The sequence below is a fragment of the Rattus norvegicus genome, chromosome 7 (assembly GCF_021556685.1).
Source record: "Rattus norvegicus strain SHRSP/BbbUtx chromosome 7, alternate assembly SHRSP_T2T, whole genome shotgun sequence".
Lineage (NCBI taxonomy): Eukaryota > Metazoa > Chordata > Mammalia > Rodentia > Muridae > Rattus > Rattus norvegicus.
Genome location: NC_141540.1, coordinates 50,344,660 through 50,369,357, shown reverse-complemented (window position 1 = coordinate 50,369,357; position 24,698 = coordinate 50,344,660). Strand labels below are relative to the sequence as shown.

Here is a 24,698-nt window from a genome sequence, read left to right as displayed (position 1 = left end):
CTGAGTATCATGGTTATCTTGACCAACTTTCATCTTTCTGTAGTGTCTGACCATGTCACAAAAGTCTCCGAAGCCATATCGTTCATTGACTCTTCAGCTTTAGCTTCTAAGCTTCTCTGTCGGGTTAAATTTTATCTGTTAGAATACGTGGAGCACAGAGATCCAGGAGGAGGCTCAGCTTGGCATCTGTGTATAGAGAAATGGGTTCGGGAAGTTCCATTCCTTGAAATCCTTGATGAAGTCAGTTGTGGAAAAGATGCATGGCTATGGGTGAGTCTCAGAGATTTTTCAACAGTGCAAATGAATGCTTAGTTTGTGATGGGTTTCAGAAAGTTAGCATGCAGTGTATGTGGAAAATATTTAACCAGTGGACATGCACGTACATGATGTAGCAGAAAGTCATAACATTTTCAAAATGGTGGTCACTTCTTCAAGGAAGGCCTGGTTTGGTGGCTTAGAGAAATAGTATTTACTCTGTCATTTACTTTTCAAATAATGTTAAATGAAATCACACTGGGAATAAATAATGTCCAAGTGGAACACTTCGTCAGCTCTAGACGGTGGATGTTAGAAGTGAAAACAAATAAATGTTTAAAAAGGGGATTTATTGTTTGGGAACTTGACATGAAACCACAGCTGATTAAAAGTAGTTTTAATAATGACTAGTGAGGTGGATCTGACTCTAATCCCAGTACTTGAGAGGCTAAAATACCATGAATTCATAGCAAAATAAAAATTCTATGTATTTATTATGTATTACCAAGAAGGCTATAGGAAAGCATTTTCAGGGTTGGAATGACAATTTGAATTTGAGGTCAGGGACTCATAGGTCAATTCCTGTCCATAAGCAATTTCTCGCATTTATAAATTTGTCTTCGCTATCGATGTCAAATTCTTTTTTTTTTTTTTATTAACTTGAGTATTTCTTATATACATTTCGAGTGTTATTCCCTTTCCCGGTTTCTGGGCAAACATCCCCTCCCCCCTCCCCTTCCTTATGGGTGTTCCCCTCCCAACCCTCCCCCCTCGATGTCAAATTCTTACTGTAAGCCACTGTCCTGGCTAATTTTCGGTCAACCTGATGCAAGCTAGAGTCATCTGAAAGAAAGGAAGGAAACCTCAATTAATAAAATGCCTCTAACTGAGTCACCAACCAAAAAGGAGACTCGGGGTGGACCGAGGCCCCCGGCATGTATGGAGCAGATGGGCTGCTCAGTTTCCATAGCTGCCTTGTCTGGCTCAGTGGCAGAGAATGCGCCTAATCCTGCAGAGACTTGATGTGCCAGGGTTGTGGGATACAGAGGAGGAGCCCCACCCTTTCAGAGGGGAAGAGGTGGGAGGATGGGCAAGGACTCTGTGAGGGTGGGGAGCTGGGAGGGGGGGGACAGCAATTGAAATGTAAATAAATACATTTTTTAAAATGCAAGCAAAAAAAGAAAGAGAAAGAAAGAAAGGAAATGAACAAAGAACAGCAGAAGTCATGCTGCTGTGTGGAGGGCATGAGTATCTGGAGTCAGTGTCAGGCTCAGCAAGCATCATGCAAGCAGGTTTAAAACGGAAGCTTCTGAAAAGTGGTATGAACGGATGAAGTGCCTAGTCCAGCTTATTAGTTGGATTCTGTGTATAAATCATATGCCCCCCCCAAAGATTATTTTTCTTATTTCTACGAGCAAAAGTTTCCAAAGGCTTTATCATAAAGTCTTGAAAAAATAAAGCTGAAGGGTATTTTTATTAGTGATTGATGAGGCACGGTCCAGCCCATTGTGAGTGGTGCTATTCCTGGGCTGGTGGCCTTGGGTTCTATAGGAAAGGAGACTGAGAAAGCAAGGACAAGCAAGCCTTCCTATATAGCACCTTCCATGGCCTCTGCATCAGCTGTTGCCTCCAGGTTCTTTCCCTGTTTGACTTCCTGTCCTGACTTCTTCAGTGATGAACAGTGATGGGGAAGTGGAAAAGCTGAATAAGCCCCTTCCTCCCCGAGCTGCTTTGGTCATGATGTGTCATTGTAGCAATAGGAACCCTAACTTAGGACAGTCACTAAAGGTGGTAATCCAAAAGGCTGGTGCAGTGCCTTATCAAAGAGAATGTATTTTTTTTTCCCAGAAGTACATTACATCTCTTTGGTAAGCACTTACACTCAACCTGTGCACTAGACATCATCTGGTAGATTGTGGGTGCTACCCATCGTTGGAGGTCATCCCTTCAGCACAGTCAAATAAGCTTGTCCAGGCTGAGATTTGAGCTTATTTATACGTCTCATTTTAGTCCAGAGTCCTTACTGATGGTGTTTATTCTGAAATGATAATTAGTGGTTAGTAAAATGTGCCTTTTCTCTCTCTTTCCTAGTGAAGACATTTTCAAAGTGAGCCTCTTTGAAGACTGAGATCTAACGGGTCAATGGTTTCCGTTCCATAGTTTTCCCCAGATAAGATGTTAGATGCTTAAACAGGTTGTGGCTTTGCCGTGGAAATGTCAACCCTTTCTGTTTTTGCTTTGGTGCCTGTTCTCTGTTTATGAGCATCCCTTTCCAACGATCATAAAATCTGTCATGGACACAGTGGCTTATTAGAAGGACTATAGTACGGGCGAAATGAAGAGTTTGAAAGTACAAATGTCATCCCCCTTGGCATTTCAGTATTGCATCTGCTTCATACTCCCTGCTAGGTCCTACCTTGATGCCTGATAGGATGTGGTTATGTAGATTTTCTTATCTGTGGAAAAGCAGAATGCTGCCACTTTGAAGTAACCTGAAGACCTGGGTGAATTTTTCTTAGAGGGTAATGTGAATAGCCTTATCTTTTCATAGAACATCATTAGAATCTTTGATTACTTTCCTATGCCATATTTTTTTTAAGGTCCCAAAGTATGACAGGTCAAAGCCAAGTGGTTTTCTAGTAAAATTTTATACTTGCTTCAGAATCAACCCCCTTTTCCCCAACAGACTCATCATGGCCAGAGGCTTTGTACAACTTTGTTTTGTGTTTTAAATGCAGTTGCTGTTTTTAACATGTCTTCAGTTCTTTTATAAGAACTTATTCTATCCTTTTTAGGCTTAACAAGCAATATCTACTTTGGACTGTTTCGTTAGTTATTTATATTGTCAATTATTTCCTTAGAGAGGAACTTCAAGTTTTATCTTATATAAGAATTTCTCTTACATTATTGCCTGGGATATGTCGCCTATAATCCCAACACAATTTCCTTTGAAAAACAGCAGTGAAATTTTATTAAACTCTTAATAATTTATAATGCCCAGCCAACGAAAATAAAAAATGATTACTGAAAGGCACAAGTCTTCACTACAAATAAATTGTGTGCCGGTGGCAGCCACTAATTCGAAGCAGCTTGTGAATTTGGGCAGAAAGTTTTTAAATTATCTGAATTATAGTTCTAACTTAATTTGTCATCCAAGGGAATGAAATGACTCCTTTAAAAACAGCAAGATGGGCTGACAGAACGTGGTACAGTGCATCAATCCTGGGAGCAGGCTTTAGTTCAGATGAATTCCCTCTTTTTCGTTGCTATTGCCCCTATGCAATGGAACGTCTGGGTCTGGGTTGTGTTCAAGGATGGTGCCAACCAAGACATGTAGTCCTATTTAGACACCATCCAAGATGGCTTCCTTTTCAGCCTGACTCTCATTAGGCAAGACGCTTTGTCTTAGTGGAGACATTCTCCCTATGTATTTTTTTTTTCATCCTTTCCAAAATATCAATAAACTTTATGGAGTAGAACATATAAAGTTAACATATTTTTCTGAAGTGTTTTAAAGGACAGAGTTGTTTATTTTTTAAGGTAGCAAGATGGAAAAAGTTTAGTATGACCACAGCATAATAAACCAATAAAGCCAGCTGGACAAACATTTACACACTAAAGTAGGTGCTAAAGCCAGGCGAGAATCCGTCTATGCATCTTGAACATGTGCTAAGAGCCTGGTTGCCCTTTCTGGCACATTATTTGCAAGATTAGTACTGAGGCTACAAAGCAGTGTCAACTGGAGAGAAGCCAAGAAAAGCCTCCATGTTTTAGATTTTCAGTAGTTGTGGCTCTGAGGGATCTCTGCTGTTTGTTGAGACCCTTTCTGGAGGACATTGTAGAACAAAACCAGTTAGTTACATCTCTATTTTTCCTCCCCTCTTAAAATGCTCCTTTATTCAATTCAGTTGAGGTCTTCAAACAAAATGTGTGGTGAATTATTGCCATATAAATCTGTAAGGAGAATGAAAGTCCCAAACAAATATGCCAGATATACAGCTGCTAATCTGTCAGCTAATTGGAATATTGACAAATTCAATAATGTATTCAAGATTTTTCTGCTCAACTTTTAAGAAATTTTAATGTTGACCAGAGCTGTATCTTGACACTTAAGGCTGTTATCCATTAAATACATAATTGGTTTCTAAAGCGTGGGGCCAATATAGCCGGGGAGGGAGTATGGGGAAGGGATTTCCACTGTCTGCTCTTAAGCAAAACAAACAGAACAACAGCTCCAGAACTGTACAAACAGAATTATCCACAGGGCTTCTTTAAAACAGTGTCTCAGTGCTTATGAGATTTGGGATAGATAAAAATTAAGTTATAGCTTCTTTAAGGAGTGGTTAGGGTTTGGTGCTTTTAGCAAGCATATGCTCACACGCACGCACGCCTATTAGTATTTTAAGGAATATTACAATTAGTGTCTGCATTGGCTGCTTTTCTTATTGTTCGGACCTAGTGTTTCTCTGAAGGAACTTAAGGTCTTATTTAGGCTTAGAGTTGAAAATGCAATGCAGTCATTGAAGGCTGGACGAGCAGGGTAAGATGCTACGTTCCACTTAATTTGTAGTTAGGACCAGAGACCTATGAACTTTCTGCCTATATGGCTTCTCTTTCTGCCCTTTCTGTTTGGTCAGAGATGTCTGCCAGTGGGATGGTGCTGCAGTGATGACAATAGACCTTTCCTGCTCAAGTAACCCCCACCCCCCCTCCCGTAGAAACTCCCACACAGACCAGACCTGCCTAGAGGAGTCTCCTAGATGGTTCCCAATTAAATCAAGACAAAAGTGAAGATTATCCACCACCCCGTGTCAGATTATCTATGGCTATTAATGCTGAGAACAAAGCAAAATATATAAAAATCAAAACGAGGTCATTTAAAGTAGGATATTGAATAATATGTACTATAATTTTGCCAGTCTTCCCTTTGCTTCAGACCGGCTGGGTCCCAACTCAGAGAAATCTGTCTGCCTCTGCCGCCAGAGTGCTGAGATTAAGGGCATGCACTACCACACAGAGCATATAACTCCATCTTGCACATGAATATAATACAAATCATAATGTATCTTTTGAGTGATTAGTAGTGGGTTACTATCTGTCTTAAAGTACTGTCCTTTAGAGGTAGAAATGTTGCATCTGAAGATTTGGAGTGCCCCTAACACTTTCTTAGTGGATCTCTCTTCACACCCCAGTCTCTGAATTTGAACACTGAGTTCTGAAACCCTATTGTATCCTTAGATAAAACTCTGTCAGTGTTCTTGCACTTGGTTTAGTATCTATGAGTTATTCCAAGATTTCAGCCTTTCCAGCAACTGTAGAACATATCTAAGTTTCCTTTGGTCTGGTGCATTTTCATTAATTAGAAGAAAATAACCTTTTTCTGAGCTATTTCTTCCTGAGAAGATGAGCCTGTTCTTCAGAATGTCTCAAAATGACTGATCAAGGTGTCTCTTCTTTGACTGCCTTTGAATGTTTTCTGGTTTCAAAGTTTTTAAAATGGTGCCTCTTTAAACTTTTGGACATTGAGTGATTAGTCATTCTGAAAACGAGGATGATATTTTGATTCATAGAAACACCACAGAGTGGATGATCAATTTCTATTTCTTGTTCACTCTCGTCTTTTACATGATGTGTTAAGCATGGGTTTTTACCATCATTTTTTCTTAATATACAATGAGTCAGCGATAATATTGATATTATTTATGACTACTGTAGATGCAGAGCAACACGTATGAAAAGTTTGGAGGTTAGATCCTGACCATTTATACTAGAACTTTTTGATCATTTATTCTGAATGCTTTACTGAAGTCTGAGTTTGCATTCGAGTGGTGGTGGAGTTGGTTGCATCGCTGAATCATTGGTACTTCCTTTCTCTTACATTTTTCTGGTGGTCTTCAAATGGTTGTGAGGTTACCTCACCTGTTCTCACTCAGTAACTGTTGAGTTTGGACCTAGTTTTATATTTTGCTGTACTCCTTGTTCCCATAAACTCAACTTTCTTGTGTTGGTCACTTTATTCCGTTATGATTTTCATCAGCACTACAATTTGCTAGCCTTGTCATTCCCCACCCCCTTGTACAACTGTCATCAACATACACTCTTAAAAACTAGGCATTCTCTGCGAGTTCACCACCACCTCCAGATGTCTATGCGACTCATGCTCACCTCGGCAATGATTGATAGTGGTTCTGTTGTGGCACCTGATAATTCAGATAGCGCCACTAGCATGACCATTGTGGTTGGTAAATAGCTACCCCTCTCAAAAACCTGATTTTCCTGAGCCCAGCACAAGCCTGTAAAGCTCTGCTCTCAGTCTCCTCATGTTTGGAATATCAGTTCTGGATCTATCACTCTATGTGAGAAACGGGTTTGTGAGTCTCAGTTCATGTCATGTTTGCTTGGTTTTGTTTGTTTTTTGTTTTTTGTTTTGTTTTTTGGTAATATCGGAGTTGAATTCTGGAAGAAAGGTTAAAAAGAAGGATTTGATGTTATTTTAATGGGATGTTTTGCAGTTGTTATTTAAAAAGCTATATGGCGTTCGGTCAATAGTAAAATCAATACATGCATTGTGTTCGGTGGCCAAGGCCCCTTCCGCTCCACACAGCTTTCCGTTGTGCTGCCCTAATTTAACATCATTTAGACGTCTTAGTCAGTACCAATAGTTGCAAAAGAAATGGACCAAAGGGAATTGAGTGAAGCTTGCATTTCGCTTCTTTATGGTGCAGTGTTTTACTTATATATTAGCCTTAAGTTGTCCTTTTTTAGGAATCATGAATTATGAATGGAAATGGTGAATGCCCTCTCTAGCACAAGGTTCTTCTGTTTAGAGACTCTGTTATAGCAGAAACCATTCTGTGACAACCAGTCCAGTGACAGGATTTTCCACACCTCTGCTACGTCCTCTGCAGTCTTGTCTCATTTTTTTTTGTCAGTGAAGTTATGGGGAAAAATATTAGTGAGATCACAGGAGATATCTAAATATATATTATATATATGATATATATTATTTATATATACACATGGATATAGATATCTATATATCTAAACATATATCTACATATACACAGATACATATATGTATCTGTACATCTATACGTATATATAGATATGCATGGATATATCTCCTATGTTGATACATATACACACATGCATATATATACTTGGAAGACCAGAAAGGTCTACATCCCCACTGGGCTAAGCCCCTTCCTAAGTTTTCTACCTATAATCTCTTTTGGGTCCAGATGTGATTTCAGGACATAACCTCACTGGTGCAAACAGTGCAGACTTTATTGTGATGACCGAATTGGTGTCATGTCATCACCAGCCCGGTGACAACCATGGCTTTGTTATTCTGGTGCAGAATTACTCTCCCACAATCCTTTCCTCCCTCAGAATCATAATCAGTGTGAAAACAGCCTCTGTCCCCAAGTAGTCATCTGCGGACTTAATGTTGATAATGAAACCCTTGTTTTTGCTGGAAACTTCGGCTCTGGTTGAGTGTGCTTCCTACCAAGATGATCATTTTCAGCATGTGGAGCCCATTTCGCCATGCTGGCGCTGGCTTCACAGTTAAAATTCGCTAGCGCTGCATCTGTTCCTATCCTGATGATAACACCTGGATCAGTTTAGAAGTTGTGTCGAAGTTTAAGAGATGGTGTAGTTAATTTCTAAAACAACTGTTGGTCTTTAGATGTGTGAACCCCATGGTCTTTCACATTCCAGACGGACCCATTGCCATTTGAACACATTTATACCTGTGTGTGCTTTCTGAATGTGAAATAAAAAACACGTGTCTCCTCCACGGTCTTTATTTTCACTTAAACTATTTTGCAGGGTGACATTGGGGAGGGAGCTTGTTACTGTTCTTTTTCTTTCCCTTTTGGGTGACAAGGAAGATGCCTTTATATTTAACTTCTGGAGCCTTTAGCAAATGTTCACTGAAATGCATAACTGATGGATGACTTTCTTTCCTGCTTTGTCCAAACACCCACACACTCACAGTCCAAGCCATTTCTGACACTGTAAGTAAGCCATTGATTCCTCTTGGAAGCTGTGAAGAGAACAGGCATTAAAAATTAAAGGAAGGCTATTCAGTTACTAAGACTACAAGCCTTATCTCTGTGGCTAGCTAAAAGCCCGGTGCCAGTTCACTGGAGCTTTGAAAAACGACCTTTCCCAATGACCTCTTGCCTTTTAAAGTCAGCAGAGTTTGGAGTTCCTGTTTAAAGTGCTAAATGTCCTTGGAGGGTTGTACTGTGTTAGTCCCATTAGAAACAATGAATCTCACCTCAGGATCCTCTCAGAGAGGAAACCATTAGAAGACAAGACTGAGAAAGCACGTGAGAAGCTCTGCTTTGTAGTCCTTCCCAAGGCAACTGTTAATATTAGTTTTTCCATGCTAAAAAATTCATTTTCTCTGCATAAAATGACCACGGTTGAGCCTATGACATTGCCCCTCAGGACAAAGATCTATTTCTGATCTTACACTGTTTTTAGGTCATAATCTAAGCCATCATGACTATAGCTCACATATTTAGCTTTTCACAGAAAGAATATAAAGAGATCCCCAACAAATATTATTTTGATCTGCAGTTTTTACTTGCAAATACAGCAGTGTTTTAATACATATTACCTTTCAGTCAAATGTACTGTCTTTGAAAGTAAGTGTCTCCTGTGATTTGAATGCCTGAACTAATTATTTTTCTCTCTCATAGCAAGATTTGAATTTATGTCTAAAAAAAATCAGTGTTTATAGAGCACAATATCATGTTTCACTAGAAATGACAATCTTAGTCTAAAGGAGAGTTCAGTCACTGCCATTCTTATGGTGAGGGTGCTCCCCAGAATATCCTAATTAGGATGTGACATACAAACTCTGTGACTTTCTCTTTTTCTTTTGTGCCATTTTGATCATTTCATTTAACTTTTTATTCATCTGTCCCAGCAGAGGTAGACTGCTGTACATATCATTTCAGGGCTTTTAGATTAGCCAAGGGACTTAATTTGTGATGAATCCAAAGGCAGGTGGGCACAGGTTTAGTAGGAGAAAAAATAAATACCAATGGTGTTAGGTGAATGCGCTGAGAGAACGATAAATGATATCGGTCTGTAGATGTACTGACATTTCAGAAAAGTGGTGCCCTTCTTGTTGAAGGCAGGATCCTGAGTCTGGCCTTGAACTTATAATCCTCACTTCTCAGCCTCCACAACTGTTGGATTGTGGGGACATGCCGAAACGTACTCTTGCATGATAATGAAGGAATGAAGAAGGTACGGAGTGTGTGTGTGTGTGTGTGTGTGTGTGTGTGTGCGTATTACTTACTTTCCTAGAAAATGTGTATGTCTGGGTGGTTTTCCTACACGCATGTCAGTAAACCAAATGTATTCTGGTCCCTATGGAAGTCAGAAGAAGACAGTAGATCCCCTGGAGCTGGCATAACAGAAGGTTGTGTGCTGCCATGTGGGCAAATGGGATTAAACCCAGGTCTTCTGGGAGAGTAGCCAATGTTCTTTAACTGCTTATCCATCTCGCCGGCCCCAAGATAGTCATTTATTAAGTGTCCACTGTGTATCAGGCATCAGGCTTTGGAGTTAACCTGGTTATCTTATTTAACCTTCCTCAGCAGTGGTTTATAGATGAGAAAGAGGAATCACGGCGAGCAAGTCCAAGACGAGTGATTTCAATCAAGATTTGGCTAACTCCTCACGCCCGAGGATGTGTGTTTTTAACACGGTGCATGAAGAATATTAGAAGTTGCTTCAGATAAAAGATGAATGTAGTTTCCTTTTTGTGGATTGGAGTGAAAAATTCGATGTGTTAGGCTTAGACTCCTCTGACTGAATGCTACCTTTCATTCTTGCACTTAGATTCTGCTTGTTCATTTTATGCCTTGTGTGTTTATTTAATTAGCATGGTTACTTGCGTGTTGAAAAGGTTTTATTGGCGGGGGGTGGGAGGGTGGGAGGGCAATAGAAATTGTGCTCCCTGATGGCAGAAGCGGTCCAGTGTGAGTAGAGATGATTGCAAGCCTGACTTGGAGAGTCCATCAAGGTTGTTGACTTAGCAGTCATAGTGAAGGGTTAAAACGGGCTACTCCTTAATGCATCTGTTCAATTGGTGGTAACAGAAGCGTAGAGTGTACCATGTTTCTCACTCTGCTCTTAAAGGCACTTGCTTGTGCTCTGTCACTTGACTGTTAGTAACATGAGATCTAAAGGAGCTAGCTGATTATTTCCCCATAACTCTTAGCACATGTATACCGGGCGCCTACAATGTGATTTACTTAAAAGGCTACAAACAGAAAAAAAAAAAGCATCAGAGCTTCTTGGAATTTAATTTATCCCTTGATTATTAACCTGTCGTCAAGGACTGACATCCCAAATCAGAAAATACTACATATCGGAATGGCAGTAAATTTTAATGGTGAAGTTAATATCTCTTTCTGTCTTTTTTTTTTTTTTTTTTGCATGAAATATCTCTTGCCTTGCATGACAAATTAGAGAGTTGCTGGCGGTTTGTGGACCAAATGTTTGGGTACTTTGCCTGGGCTCATCTGTGCTGGTTTTAAATGAGAGTGTTTTCCTCCTCTGCCTGTTTCTCATCAGGGCTCATATATTCTTGCGTCCAAAAAGACTCTCTGATTTAGCTGTGAGGCTGATTTTATTGTAGGGATGTCTATGTAGTCTGTCATCACAAGCAGTTCTGGTGAAACTGCCCATGTTGTGCGTGTGTGTTGTGGCAATATGTTCAAATCTGATCTTTCTCAGATGCGTGTGTGAGTGCGCGCGGCTATTTTATAGCTGAAAAGAGACGCAGGCAGCAAAATCTGTGTGCCAGAATATGTTTCCTATTAGACTTTGTGAGACGGAATTATGGGTTAGAGTGGTGCTCTCATGAGGCCGCCTCGCGCACCCATCACTGGAAGACAGCTAACACCTTCCTTTGACTCACGTTTTCCAAGATTCCTTAGTGCTAAAAGACAAATTTCTTTTTGAAATGCAGAAATTAAAAGAATGTGGCACGAAGCATTTTTTTTATAGCTTTATTGAGTCTTGAGGGCAGATATATGGATTCCAGACAAAGCGCAATAGTAGACCAGGGCTTTACTTTCAAATGGCCTCACCAACACTTCCTGCTGGAGATTTACGTCCATGAGGAAGAACAGCTTTGAGAGTTGGGAGTGGGTTGGAGAGCTGTTTCTTTCCGTGACTCTTCTCTAACTAACCTACTCCACCTACTCCAGTCTCCTGGTTTGGCGCCTTATTATTGGGAGGACTGAGATGAAATAATGCATGTGCTCTGTGAATTTTGTTAATCTTAGTGTAAATATGAAGGACCATTGGCATTTTACTATGTCTGCCCGGTTAGCATTTGCACCTTTGTGGTGTTGGTCCCATTGGTTGGGTTGAGGTTCCCCTTCCTCCTTGGTAAGAACCTTGTCAGTTCTGGCATAACTGAACATAAGACATCTCTTATATCCCTATTTCTCTTCACAGAGAAGTTCAGCCTTTTAGGACAGACAGGGTTGTAGGTACAGTGTCAGAGAAATAAGGCCTGGGTATAAATATGCAGGCAGTGGGTAGGCTGTTGGCCTCTGTGGTGTACTTCTGTGGAATGGTCTGCAAGTGGCTCCATTACAGAATCACATACACAATAGAAATGTATTTATCTACGGTTTTGGATGCTAGAAACCAAGGTGGAGGTGCCAGGAGCTTTGCCTTCTCTGGTGGTGTTTGTCTTTATCATTTATAAGGCCTATTTCTCAAAATGTCTCCCCACAATCTTTCCTCTGTGCACTTCATGCTTCCCCAGTGTCTCTCCAGGTGGTGTCCAATTTTCTTTTATGTGGACACCAATTCAGATTGTGTTAGGAACAACTTCGGAAGTCTCATTTTTAGCTTAGTAACCATTTTCAATGTCCTTATCTCTGAATGTGTCACTCCCTGGGGTCCTGAGAGTCTCATGTACTTAGGGGAAAATGGGGAAAATACTCAGCTCATACTTGGCAGAGTAGTAGAAAAGTGGGTCCCCTCCTGGAATCTGGAGGGCAGACCTGATCTTTGCAGAACTGAGTCTCAGGCGAGACTCTTCAGTTCTCACCTCCAAGGCTGTCTGTCTTCACTGACTCGGAGCCACGGTTGGTGCTGCAGTGTTGAACTCGAGCACATTTTGTAAGGTGTAAAGTGATATAAACACAAAACGATGCCGTCAGTTGAATACCAGTGAGGATACATTGGCAACATTTGGGGAATTTAAAATGTAAAAATGTGAAGGCTCACTGCAGACACTTGGCTCAATCGACTTCTTGGCTATTCTTATTTTTTGGCTGAAGGAGAAGCAAGGGTAAAGAAAAGGTGGCTGGGTTAAGACTCACTTCAGAAAAGACAGAAAGCACAAAGATAAGCGGAACATCTGGATAGTTTAACGCGAACAGCTTCCTGTTGGTGACCCGGCCTTTTAAAAGTCCGTTTAGCTTTTCCCTTCGGTAACTGTTCCTCGTTTTCATGATCTGGCTAGGTTGATGGTGGGAGACTCTTGATCCTGACCCTAGCCAGTAGGCATTTTTCCTCTTTACCTGGGCCGTGGGGGACCAGGAACACTCCTCAAGGATGTGACTCTTTAAAAGAAGTGATATTATCCTTGGCAGATTGCGACATTCGCCATTATCTTCATCTATCTATTCTGAAAATGAGTGGTACTGTAATATGTACAGAGTAAGGACTGTAAGTGACAGGGCTTGTCCTCAGCAGTCCATGCATGCTTGTTCAGAGTATAGTTGGGTGCCTAAAATCTCGTGTGCAAAGACAACCTTCCTGTCCTCTTCAGGAGCTCATGGACCAAGACTGTGCTCAAAACAGAGATGTTGGAATCTCTCGGTTACACTTATATTCTCTCTTAGATTCCAGTAAATATCAAGTAGGTAGTTAAACAGCTCCCCTGAACTCCTACAGACAACCCCCCCCCAACAGACACACGTTCTTTTGGAGACAGAATATCATTTGCAGCCTTTAGCTTGTGATATCTTTGCCTCAGCAGTCGGAACGGTGGGGTAAACTTGTGCTGTCATGTCCAACTAGACTACTAAGAAGTTTGAAAAATTATACGTGTTGAGTCACACTTGTTTTTTTAATTATTGCAATATATCACAAATACTCAAAAGCCATTTGTAATGGAAACTATGTTTTGTAAAACCAAAGAAATAAACTCTAAACTGTTTATCACCACTCATGCCACGTCACCTGTAAACCTGGCTACTTAGTAGGACGAACTGGGAGGGTAATGTGTTCCAGGCTAGCCTGGGCAACAGAAGGACAGGCAGTCCAGGCTGGACTCATGACTTGTGATGTTTGCCAAAGCTTTTCACATGCGTTTACAGGTGGGCACCACATGCCTGGCCTCTCCTATTTTGTGCATATGAAACTCTACTGACAAATTCACGATGCCTATAAACTTGAATGCTGAAATGATTCTTTTACTTGATTTAATAATGAGAGCATTCCAAGGTGCCTCTTTAAAGCAGCTATCAGTTTCAGGAAAATTAGCAGGGTATACTTTTTAAGCTTTTAGTAGTGGCAGAATCAGTTTAGAATACTGAAAAAGAGACACTGGTCTCTGGATAAATTAGATACCGTCTCTTGATAAATTAGGAAGGTGTCATGTGCATATAGTGACCAAGTAAATGAATAGGAAACATTTTCGGTCATATAAGTTTCAAAGCAGTAGTAAAATTTCAAGATGTTCAGGAGATAGTATTTGAGCTGAGTTTTTTAATCAGTGGACTTGAACTTCTGGAGTACAGTATTCCTGATATCTTCCTGCTGTTAGCTTTTACTTTATTCTTGCTAAATAGTTTCCATGTAAATATCATTTAGAGACAGTTTCAACTTCCATGATCAGCTTTCTGTTGCAGGAATTAATTCTTTTCAGGGACAGTTAGAACCTTTTAGAAACCTACTGTAGAAAATTTGAATCGGCCACATTATTTTATCCAGAGAATTTAGGATTCTTCAAAAGCGTTTAGGCGGGAGTCTCACCCTGTGAGAAGAAAGGGTGCAGAGGAAGCAGTTTCGGGGTGAGGACAGAGTCGCCTTAGCTCTGGGAGGGTAACCTCTAATAATTTGGGTTTAGATTCAGACACAGCCTGAAACATCTTTAAATGGATTTCCAATTCTGGAAATGTTGGAGGATTGCAAGTTGGGGTAGGAGTGGATTTGCTGTTTACTTTCGGCTCACGAATGCTCTTTCATTGCATATGGGAAGAAGCTCTCAAACAAACGGAGGAGGAATTTGCTAAAAAAAGTACTCCTTTGGTTGCAAGGTCTACCTTAGTGGTCAGCAAACATACACTTTGTGCCTTTCCCACTCCAGCCTTTCGTCTTTAACTGTGAAACAGGCTCTTTCTCACATCTCGTGACCTTTCCCCCAGACAGCGCGATGGTGAGAATTTATTAAGTGGGAGTTGCTTATGAAGTTATCATTTCCTGACCTTGACAGGTTTACAGTCTAGTTGGAGGAGATCAAGAAGCAAACGAGCCAGCAGTTCCTGGTGTAATGATAAATGGCACCCGATTCTAGTGCCTCTCATTGTCCCTGGACCTTCAGACATCCCTGCCCAAGCAGTAGAGTGCTTTCCTACAAAATGCCCTTACTCTGTTGGATTCTTGAAATCCATCACTTATCCTCAAACCGAGACAGGATCAAGATGTTATAGTATTTTTTCCTCAGTCCCCTACCCTATTAGTCAAGTATTTGCATATTAACTGGAGCTTTCTAAAATATAATGGCTTATCCCTAAAGAGGGACTTTAATGAAGGGATTATAGGTTAAGTGGCAAATGCGTGCCAAAGACATTTAGGTAAAGCCAATTAGCCTGGTGGTTTTTCACGGTTAATTATCGTTGTGTGAGCAGGGGTTAGTGCTCAGAGTGAGTGAACTACTTTTAGATGAAAGCGATGATTCCCCACACACTTAAAACAATTTAGAAATTTTCTAAAGAGGTGAATGGAGCTTTTCATATTCGTCATCTCTAATTAGAATTTAGTTTATCAGATATGTCTTAGATACCTACTGTATGTTGGGTCTGCAGAAGTGAATGAGTTGTGTTCTCTTGTTTCTGATGCGTTGGCAGTATGTTGTGGGGTGGGGGAGATAAGGATTTGTTTCAAGAAGGAAAGTGAACCACACATAAAGATTACTGGGGTCACTGGTGGGAGTGGCACCCAGAAGAGGTCATGGCAGTTACTTCTGCTGTCCCATTCTTCCTTCCTGCTGCCTCTTCAAAGTCACCATACTTCTCTGTGCTTTGGAAATTCTGACTCTAGTTCTGGAAACGTGTCCCCAAGCTTGAGCCACTGCCTCATCGATCTCCTGACAGGACTGCAGGCTTCCATTCCACTTGCAAGTTTCTGACTTTCTGAAATGACGTGGGTTTGTTTTAGGTTTTATGTTGTGAGTATATTTTTTATTAAAAGAGCATTTGTCACACTCTGCTGTGAAATTCTGTGTATGTTTATTTACTTCCTCTGTTAGGCTGAATATTACTCTAGGTCTGGAATTTTTGACTATCTTGCACAGCGTTCTATCTGTTCTGCATTTGACAGTACCTACCCCATGAACAGCTCGATGAATAACCAAGCAGGTGAATACTTTCTTTGACAGAATCAGTCTTTTTAATTGGGTGATGATGTTCTATTGGGAATTGAAAAGGGAATATTAAACACACCCATGTGCCACTCCACACACACATACACACACACACACACCTCTCTCTCTCTCTCTCTCTCTCTCTCTCTCTCTCTCTCTCTCTCTTTCTCCCCCTCCCTCCCTCCCTCTCCTACTTGTTCCTTCTGAAACACATCTTATATACCATCCCGTTTCAGATCCTTGGTCCTTGTCCTAGGAAGTCAGTATTATTAATGGGAATGCATTAGTACCCAAAGCCAAATGCAAATTCAGTGAGACACAGTAACCATGAAGTCCTTTTCATGTAGTTTCCAAATTAGTATGCTATAGTGGAAAGATGTAATAATTGGAGGAAAAACAGTCCTGTGGCCCAGGAGACAAATGGTTTGAGCCAATGAAAGCATGCTGGGGACATTGATTGACATTGGGATGTCTATGTAGAAATAGTAAGAGATTGACCTAGGAGGTTGTGAATGCTGGCTGTAACGGGATTTCCTTCCTTCCTTCCTTCCTTTCTTTCTTTCTTTCCTTCTTTCTTTCTTTCTTTCTTTCTTTCTTTCTTTCTTTCTTTCTTTCTTCCTTTCTTCCTTCCTTTCTTCCTTCCTTTCTTCCTTTCTTTCTTTCTTCCTTTCTTTGTCTTTCTTTCTAATGAAAAGGAAAAGGGCACGATAAGGGATTTCTAGAGAGTGAAGGTGGAATTCAAGTTATATTTCTGGAACGTTTTTAGCTCCTAGCATACATAATGGATCAAAGTGAGAAGGCAGACAGCAGGCATAGCTATTGAGTTCCCTTTAGCAATGTTTATTGCATGGCTAGGATATATTGGCCACGGAAAGAAAGGGACATAATTGTGTCCCTGAGGGGACCTATAGACTAACGAAGGGAGGATCCAAATGGCTAGGCAAGTCTAGTAAGCATGCTGAGTAGCACACGCTAAAAATAATGGAAGCCTGAATAAGGATTTTAGAAAAGATAGAAAAGGTGGATTCAAGGGATTTTCAGATGTGGTGGAAAGCTTCAAAATATCCTTAAACAATTTTAAGGAAGAGATGAAGAGGCAAAGAGAGAAGGGGCCCTCATGTGCAACCTCCAGTTCAGTGATGAAGTGACGATAGCATTGAACGTGGGGACTGTGTAAGATGGAGATGGTTTGTAGGAAAAGTGTGTGTGGATGCAGTCTCAGCAAATAGAAGGCAGGGAAAGAGCAATCGTGCTGTTATAGGGGAAGTAAATAACGAATGCTATGCGGTGTAGCACTGTTGATTGCGTGTGTGAGAGAGACTAACGTCTCTCGGAGGAAGCGGCATCTGTTGGCTTTGGGCACAGCTGGTTCCAACTTTACCCAAAAGGGTCCCTTTCCCTGTTTGCTCTGGTTTCTGATAACATAAGTTGGCCTTATTCTCAGACAGATCCCACCTCCAAACAATGCCAGGATTTCATCTCATTCTCAAAATACGATAGCCGTTCTCAGTGGATTATTGGCACTGTGTTGACTTCGATCGTGTGGCTCTCCATTCATTCAGTTGTGTGGCCAGGGATGGAGATGAAGAGCTGTAGTGCACTGAGGGACAGGGTTCCAAGACTTTTCCTTGGGTCCTGAGGGCAGCCTTGTCCTAATCTGTACGAGCTGAGAGTAAGTAGGAGCTGTTTTCTAAAGGCAATAACAAGGCCCCTAGCTCAGCAGGGCTGGGTCTGCAAACCCAGCAAGTGTCTCTGTTATCCACTGAAGTGACACTGCTTGATGTGCTCCTTGCTTGGCCCTTGCTGAGAAGGGTTGTTCTTCCCCGCAAAGTGTACGTCATCAGGAAGTAAAGGTACTTTGTATCCATAGAGAAGTGAGGACTCCATTACTCATCCTTCCATATAGGTAGGTATGGGCAGTATTCAGGAGCAATGGCTCGGGGGTAAAAGCCTGATGACCTGAGTTTGATCCCTGAGGCTTCTGTAGCTTGCTTCTGTGATGCCAGTGTTCATCTGGGAAACAGAAGCAAAGGCAGGAGAATCCCGTTGGCATATGCAAGGGAAAAGCACAAACCAGCCTCCCCAACCAAGCAGTAGTAAGAGAGACCCTGTCTCAGAAACAAGGCGCCAAGTGGGGGGGGCAACTTCCCAAAATTGCCCTCTGACCTCAATACTCTTACTGTATTTGTGGCTACATGATCTACATATGAGTTACCTTTGAATGTCGTGGTGTGTTTGTGTAGGCCAGAGTCCAACATTTGGGAGGCGGGTTCTTGTCTTCTACCATGGGATCCTGGGATCTAATTCAGGTAGTCAGGTGTATGCATCAAGCACATTTGTTTTTTACCTTCTGAGGCATCTCACCAACTTACAGCCGAAAGGAGCTGAAGTACAATTTTGATTCTCATAGTCTGACAACTATAAACTCTAGTAAGGGTTGAAAGTAACATTGTTTGCATGGATACTAGCATTAGTGGTTTGGGGTTAGTGTTGGGGGGTGGTCACCATGACAACAACTTACACAGATGTATGTGCGTGTGTGTGTGTGTATACATATATATATATATGTATATATATAAATATATATGTATGCACAGTTGTACGTATGTTGTATTCCCCATACTTGTGCCACGAGAATATCCTTTACACATACACTTTGGGGCAAATGTACACATGTCATTTGCACGTATGTCATGTAACACGTGCTGCACATAGGAGTGTACATTGGGTTTATTTCTCATGGGCATCCGACAAGGCAATTCCAGATATCTTTAGCTTACAAAAGAGAATGCCAAGGCATTGAGAGGCAAGGGTACACCATGCTGCCCTTTCAGTCAGTGTGTGTGCAGTTGGATCCAGAACATGTTTCCTGTCCGTACTCCTCTCCTTTCTCCCACTCTTTCCTCTCCATCCGGGAATCCTGGGTGCTACACATAGGGTCTGCCACTGAGATGCATCCTGAGAACCATTTTCTTAGGCCGTCTTATTTCAGCATAAATACATCTTTTATCATATTGCTGAAACGTGGTGAGTTAACAAAAGGCCTTCCTTCCTTCCTTCCTTCCTTCCTTCCTTCCTTCCTTCCTTCCTCCCTCCCTCCCTCTCTTCCTTCCTTCCTTCCTCCCTCCCTCCCTCCCTTCCTTCCTTCCTTTCCTTCCTTCCTTCCTTCCTTCCTTCCTTCCTTCCTTCCTTCCTTCTCTTGCACAGCAGATTTTAATCTATTACAAAGTTGTTTTTCTACTCTCCCTGCTTCAGTGCTTGGCCTTTCCGTACATTTCAACACACAGCAGAGGCAGGGCATTCTACTTTTGCGGGCTGGAACATCATTCTGCTCTGAAGGACTAATGGGCACCACTTGTGAGGGTGCTTGCCATGGAAAAGGTCAGCAGGTGGGAGAAATATCGGCGTGAACCTGTACTCAACAACAGGTGAGGTACACCATCTGTCAGATTTATAGCACTGCTGGCCTTTGTCAACAGCAAAAACAGGGTAACAAATTACCAAAACCAGAAGCAGATTAAGATCTCTGTGCTACCTGGAGAGACTGGATCTTTCTGCTTCAAAGAAATGCTGCCTACAAGTGCTTCTCTCCCACCTCTGCTACTCTGACCCCCAATGCCCCACCCCCTACCCTGCTCAGATATGGAAAGTTTTCGGATTCGTTAATATCATTCTGCATTTTCTGATACCAGCTCCTGCAGGCAGCGTCAGACCAGCATGTAATTCTGTTTGGTGTTAAGGTGTTTCATTAGCTGTGAAATAGCAGAAGTCGTTTTCACCGTTTCTATTTTGGACTCATAGGAGAAAATGCAAATGGATCAAACTCTATTTTGCTTAGTGTCAAATGACTACTCCTCCTCCTGGCAGAAGATCAATCAGATTCTATTAAGGCCCCTTTGGTCTGTCTTCCTGGATGCAGTACTGAGTGGTGTCGCAGGTGTGACGTGACGTATATATTAAAGTCCACTGCAATTGTATAATATTCTGTGATCTTTTTGTAATACATTTCATTGGGTAAAGAAGAGTCCTGCTTAGGCTGATAGCACACGTCTTCATCATGCAGGTGCATCCCGTAATCTAGTGTGTTCTACACAGAGGCGAGGTATGTCCTGGTACTTCTGTTTTGCTTTAGGACCACTGTTTGCCCTTTAATTTCTTTTCCTTAAAGATTGGTTGATGTGCTTCAGAGTTTTTCCCCTGTGAAAGCCTAGGACTTCCTAATCTTGTCCCTTGTTCTGAAATTCTCATTTGGTGAGGGGCAGACGTAGTTTATGGCTGCTGGCTGCAGGTTACCAGGTTTCCTGCTATCCTGTTAAGAAATTCCAGCTGCTTTGAGCAGATTTTTTCAGGTTGCTTCACTCTTTTTATCTCAGAAAGCTTTTACAGAGTTGCTCAAACATCTTAGACTAATTGGGTCAGGGAAGACCATTTTCCACCCTTCTTAGACTGTCCATTGCAAGGGCGAAGCATTGCCTTAAATAATGTATTTCCTCGCTTTTCTGGCTGTATTAATAAGACCCCTCCCCCACTCCAAGATGCTTTGCCCTGAGCTCTGAGGCTCTCACATAGACACTTCAGTGGTTCTGCATTGATACTAGGGATATACACGTCACTGTCGCGGTTAATGTCTAGCATGACCCAGTCAAGCTTCATTCTGAATTACTTGAAATCTGCTCTCTGACAACACTGTTTGGCAGTATGTCAGTTTTTCATATTTCTTTTAAATTTTAATTATAACCCATCCAGTCTTAAGCAATTACTTCTGGGTTAGACTCCTGATGAATGTCATAGCAGGGTGTTTTAATTTAATGGATCCAGAAAAAAAAAACATCTGTTTCTAATATTTTAAAAGCCAATTTATATGGAAATTCATTTCATATACAGTCGATACACGGAGACTTGAAAAATCAAAATGGAAAATCAAACAACTGTGGTGTCGTCGGCCTTCCATTAACAAAGGGATTTGCTGTGTCTGGGCTCAGCTGCTGCTACTAGTTAACACTCCCAGAATCGTGCCTTAGGAGGACTAGCAAGGTAGTCTTAGAGAAACAGGACAGTTACCTCAGAGCTAGCATCTACCAGGACAGCAGGTCATTGTTCTCTGATCCTCTGATCACATTCGCTGGTTGTATGCAACTTTTGTTCTGGGCTGTGGTGTCTATTGCAACTCAGTGGTAGTTCCTATGTAACAGGAGGTGCCCAGGAGAGGGGAGGTTAAACTTCTAGCTTTAAGATGCTTTCTGGGGGGTTGGGGATTTAGCTCAGTGGTAGAGCGCTTGCCTAGCAAGCACAAGGCCCTGGGTTCGGTCCCCAGCTCTGAAAAAAAAAAGAAAAAAAAAAAGATGCTTTCTGGAAGGCAGCATCCATGGCCCTGGCACATGTATAGCAGAGGTCTGCCTTGTCCGGCCTCAGTGGGAGAAGATGTGCCTTATCCTCAAGAGTCTTTAGACCCCAGGCAGTGGGGAGGTCTTGGATGCAAGGGGGGAGTAGGAGTGGGATGAGGAACTGTGGGAGAGGGACTGGGAGGAACAACAATGCTGGAATGTAAATAAATAAAATTAAAAAAAATAAAACGATGGCTTCTGGAAGGGATAGATCAAAGTTGGTCACATGAGAGAGAGAGGGAGAAACATATTCCCAGCCCCAAACATTCTATTACGATGAATGAGAAAAAAACTTATATTTGGGGAAAGCATGAAACTTTTTACTTTTTTCCCTTTTATTGGATATTGTATTTACATTTCAAATGTTATCCCCTTTCCCAGTTTCCTCTCCAGAAACCCCCTATCCCATCCTACCTCCCCTTGCTTCTAGGAAGGTACTCCCCCCAACATCAACTCCCTCCAGCCTCCCTGCCCTGGCATTCCCCTACACTGAGGCATCGAGCCTTCACAGGACCAAGGGCCTCTCCTCCCTTTGATGCCTGACAAGGCCATCCTCTGCTACATATGTGGCTGGAGCCATGGGTCCCTCCATGTGGTTTGGTTGGTGGTTTAGTCTCTGGGAGCTCTGGGGGGTCTGGTTGGCTGATATTGTTGTTTCTTCCTATGGGGCTGCAAACCCCTTCAGCTCCTTCAATCCTTTCTCTAACTCCTCCATTAGGGACCCCGTTTTCAGTCCAATCGTTGGCCACGAGCATCTGCCTCTGAAACTTTTTCTATTGTAAAAGACAAATTTGTATTAAGACAAAATTTTAAGAGATCAGTCTTTGTACTGAGCATCTAGAAACATTAATATTTCATAAATTTACATTATTAATATTTTATACATATACATTAATTTACATAAAGAACTAGCATAGCGATATATATCTACACTATAATAGATAACTACCAATAGCTTATAGCTACTGTCAATTCTAAAATCCACATATGCCTGATTTAAGAATTCAGTGGTTTACTAGTCTTCAGTCTTTATGATGAAGGTGTCTGTTTTTGTTTTGTTTTTAAGGACTTTACTTTGATCCTTCTAAAACGCCCAAGCAGTCACAGTGCTAGACTAGTTGAGAAGTTTTCAGTTTTGGAGCTTTGCCCTCCTGCCTTTTAACCCAGGGGTCTCTCGTATTCTGATGGGAGAGTAGATACCCCAGGAGTACAAAAGAATCCAGATATATCTTTTTTGACTGGGAACTATAATAGCACAGAAGAGGAATTTCCTAAACAGAATCACTTATGTGCCATCTTCAACATAGGAATTCTACCCTCTTAGGGCTATTGATTATTTCATACAATTTTGAAAATTTAGAGCAATTTTATAATATATTTTGATCATATTCTTGCTCCTGATTCTTTCCACTGCCCACCCAATTTCATGTTTTTTGATCTCTTAACATAAATCAAAAGAAAAATGAAACAAAGACACACACACACACACACACACACACACACACACACACAGAGGAGGAGGGAGGGGAGAAAAGAGATGGGAGAAGGGAGAGGGAGAGGAAGTGTGAGAGGGAGATCATGGCATATCTTGTGTTGAATAGCTAGTCATGAACATGAGGCCTGCCTTGGATTCGGGTTGATATAAACAGTGCCATTCCACTGAAGAAAATTCATTTTTTTTCTCTCCCGGTATCACTGAGTTGAAAATTACTTCTTGACTGTGCCTATATCGCTTTCTCTGGCTAGAATTCTGTCTGGCTTGACATAGTCTAAGGTTATTGGCATCATTAATAACGAGAATCAGGTATGGGTTGTATCTTTAGAATCAGGCCATAAGTCCAAGGAAAATGTGGTTGGTTATTTCTAAACATTTCTTCCAATACAGAACCAGTATCTTATAGGTAAGAAACTATTGTAGCTCTCAGGGTTTGTAACTGGGTGACATTGATGGTGATTATTTTTCTCCTTCAATAGCATGTAAAGTACCTTCCAGTGGTATGAATGATGGTCAGTAGGAGCAAAGCTTCTAGTTGAGCACTGGCTCTATTTCTCCATGTTTGATGATAGAAGTACGTATCTTTAGCAACTGGATTTGACCGTCAGGTTGTGAGGCTAAAGAGTCTTGATGGTCGCCTTCTCTGACCTATCCTCCTATACCTCTCTCCATTGAACCCTCCTATTCTAATTTCCTGTTTTCCCTTTGTAACATTATATTCTGTTTCCCCTTTCTTGGAAGATTCCCTTCTCCTTCATGGTTTTTACCTACCACATTTGATTATTTAATATTTGTCCTGATATTACATTGAACATTTCATCAGGGTCATTCTGAACGAGGATTGCTGAAATCTCCCACTGACGAAATAACTACATGGTCTTTCAAGTAGACACTAAAGCAAAGATAATCATTAACAATTTTATATTTTCATAGCTACTCAAATGTCCCCAGTGGTGTATGGATTACATCTTGAAAAACTCAGAATTGTAAAAACACAAACTAGGGTACTCTCACGTTACTATTCCAAACACGGCATGGCTCTGAACCAGTTGTTAGTTTATCTTTCTCATCCACCCGAGAGAGGATGATAGTTAGGTATCAGATAATAGCAATGTTTGGTCAGCGTTGTTCTGATGTTTAAATGAGAAGTTGCAGCCAAGGGAACCCGTGTGTATGATGGACAGTAAGTATCTAGTAAAGAGTAGGTCCTTGCTTCTCGGCATTTATATGGAAGTAGGAAGCATAGAACCCTGGGAATGCATTCGAGTCAGGTGGCAGTGCAGCATCCTTAGGACTTTCACAGCGATAGCAATGCCTGTGAAAGTGTAGAAAGGGGAAAGGCTGTAGTGTAAATAACGGTAGACAGGGGGAGAGCCGTCTCACCTCATCCTTCCGGCTCTCTTTGCCACATCTTCTTTGTGATTCACAGGCCAGCAGCAAGGACACCATTGGTGACCATATCATTGTATGGGATCTCTGCTTTCTCCCGTGTCTTCTTCCTCCATCAGAGCCATCTTTTACTCTGGTACTCAGGTGGTGTGTGGATATGAGGAGCACTCCTCTAAGGGCCTGGTACTTATCTCTTCTTAGGAGGTACCGATGCTGGATCTGGATGCATCCCAGAGGGGAGCAGTACCCAGGCCATCTTTGAATTGCAGTTTCACGCAGCTGTCAACCAGGAGCCTAAAGGCTGTGTTTATTTATTTATTTTTATTGGATATTTTTTATTTACATTTCAAATGTTATTCCCTTTCCCCGTTTCCCCTCCAGAAGTCCCCTATCTCATCCCCCTCCTCTTCTTCAATAAGGGTGTTCCCCCTCCCAAACCACCTCCCCTTATCCCCTCCTCAACCTAACATTCCCCTACACTGGGGGTTCCAGCCTTGGCAGGACCAAGGGCTTCTCTTCCGATTGGTGCCCA

The 24,698-nt window shown here is 41.6% G+C and overlaps 1 protein-coding gene across 4 annotated transcripts in view; it reads left to right on the top strand.

Annotated features, from left to right (window-relative positions):
- Tmtc2 (transmembrane O-mannosyltransferase targeting cadherins 2) overlaps positions 1–24,698 on the top strand; it is a 413,503-nt gene that overhangs the window by 141,422 nt on the left and 247,383 nt on the right.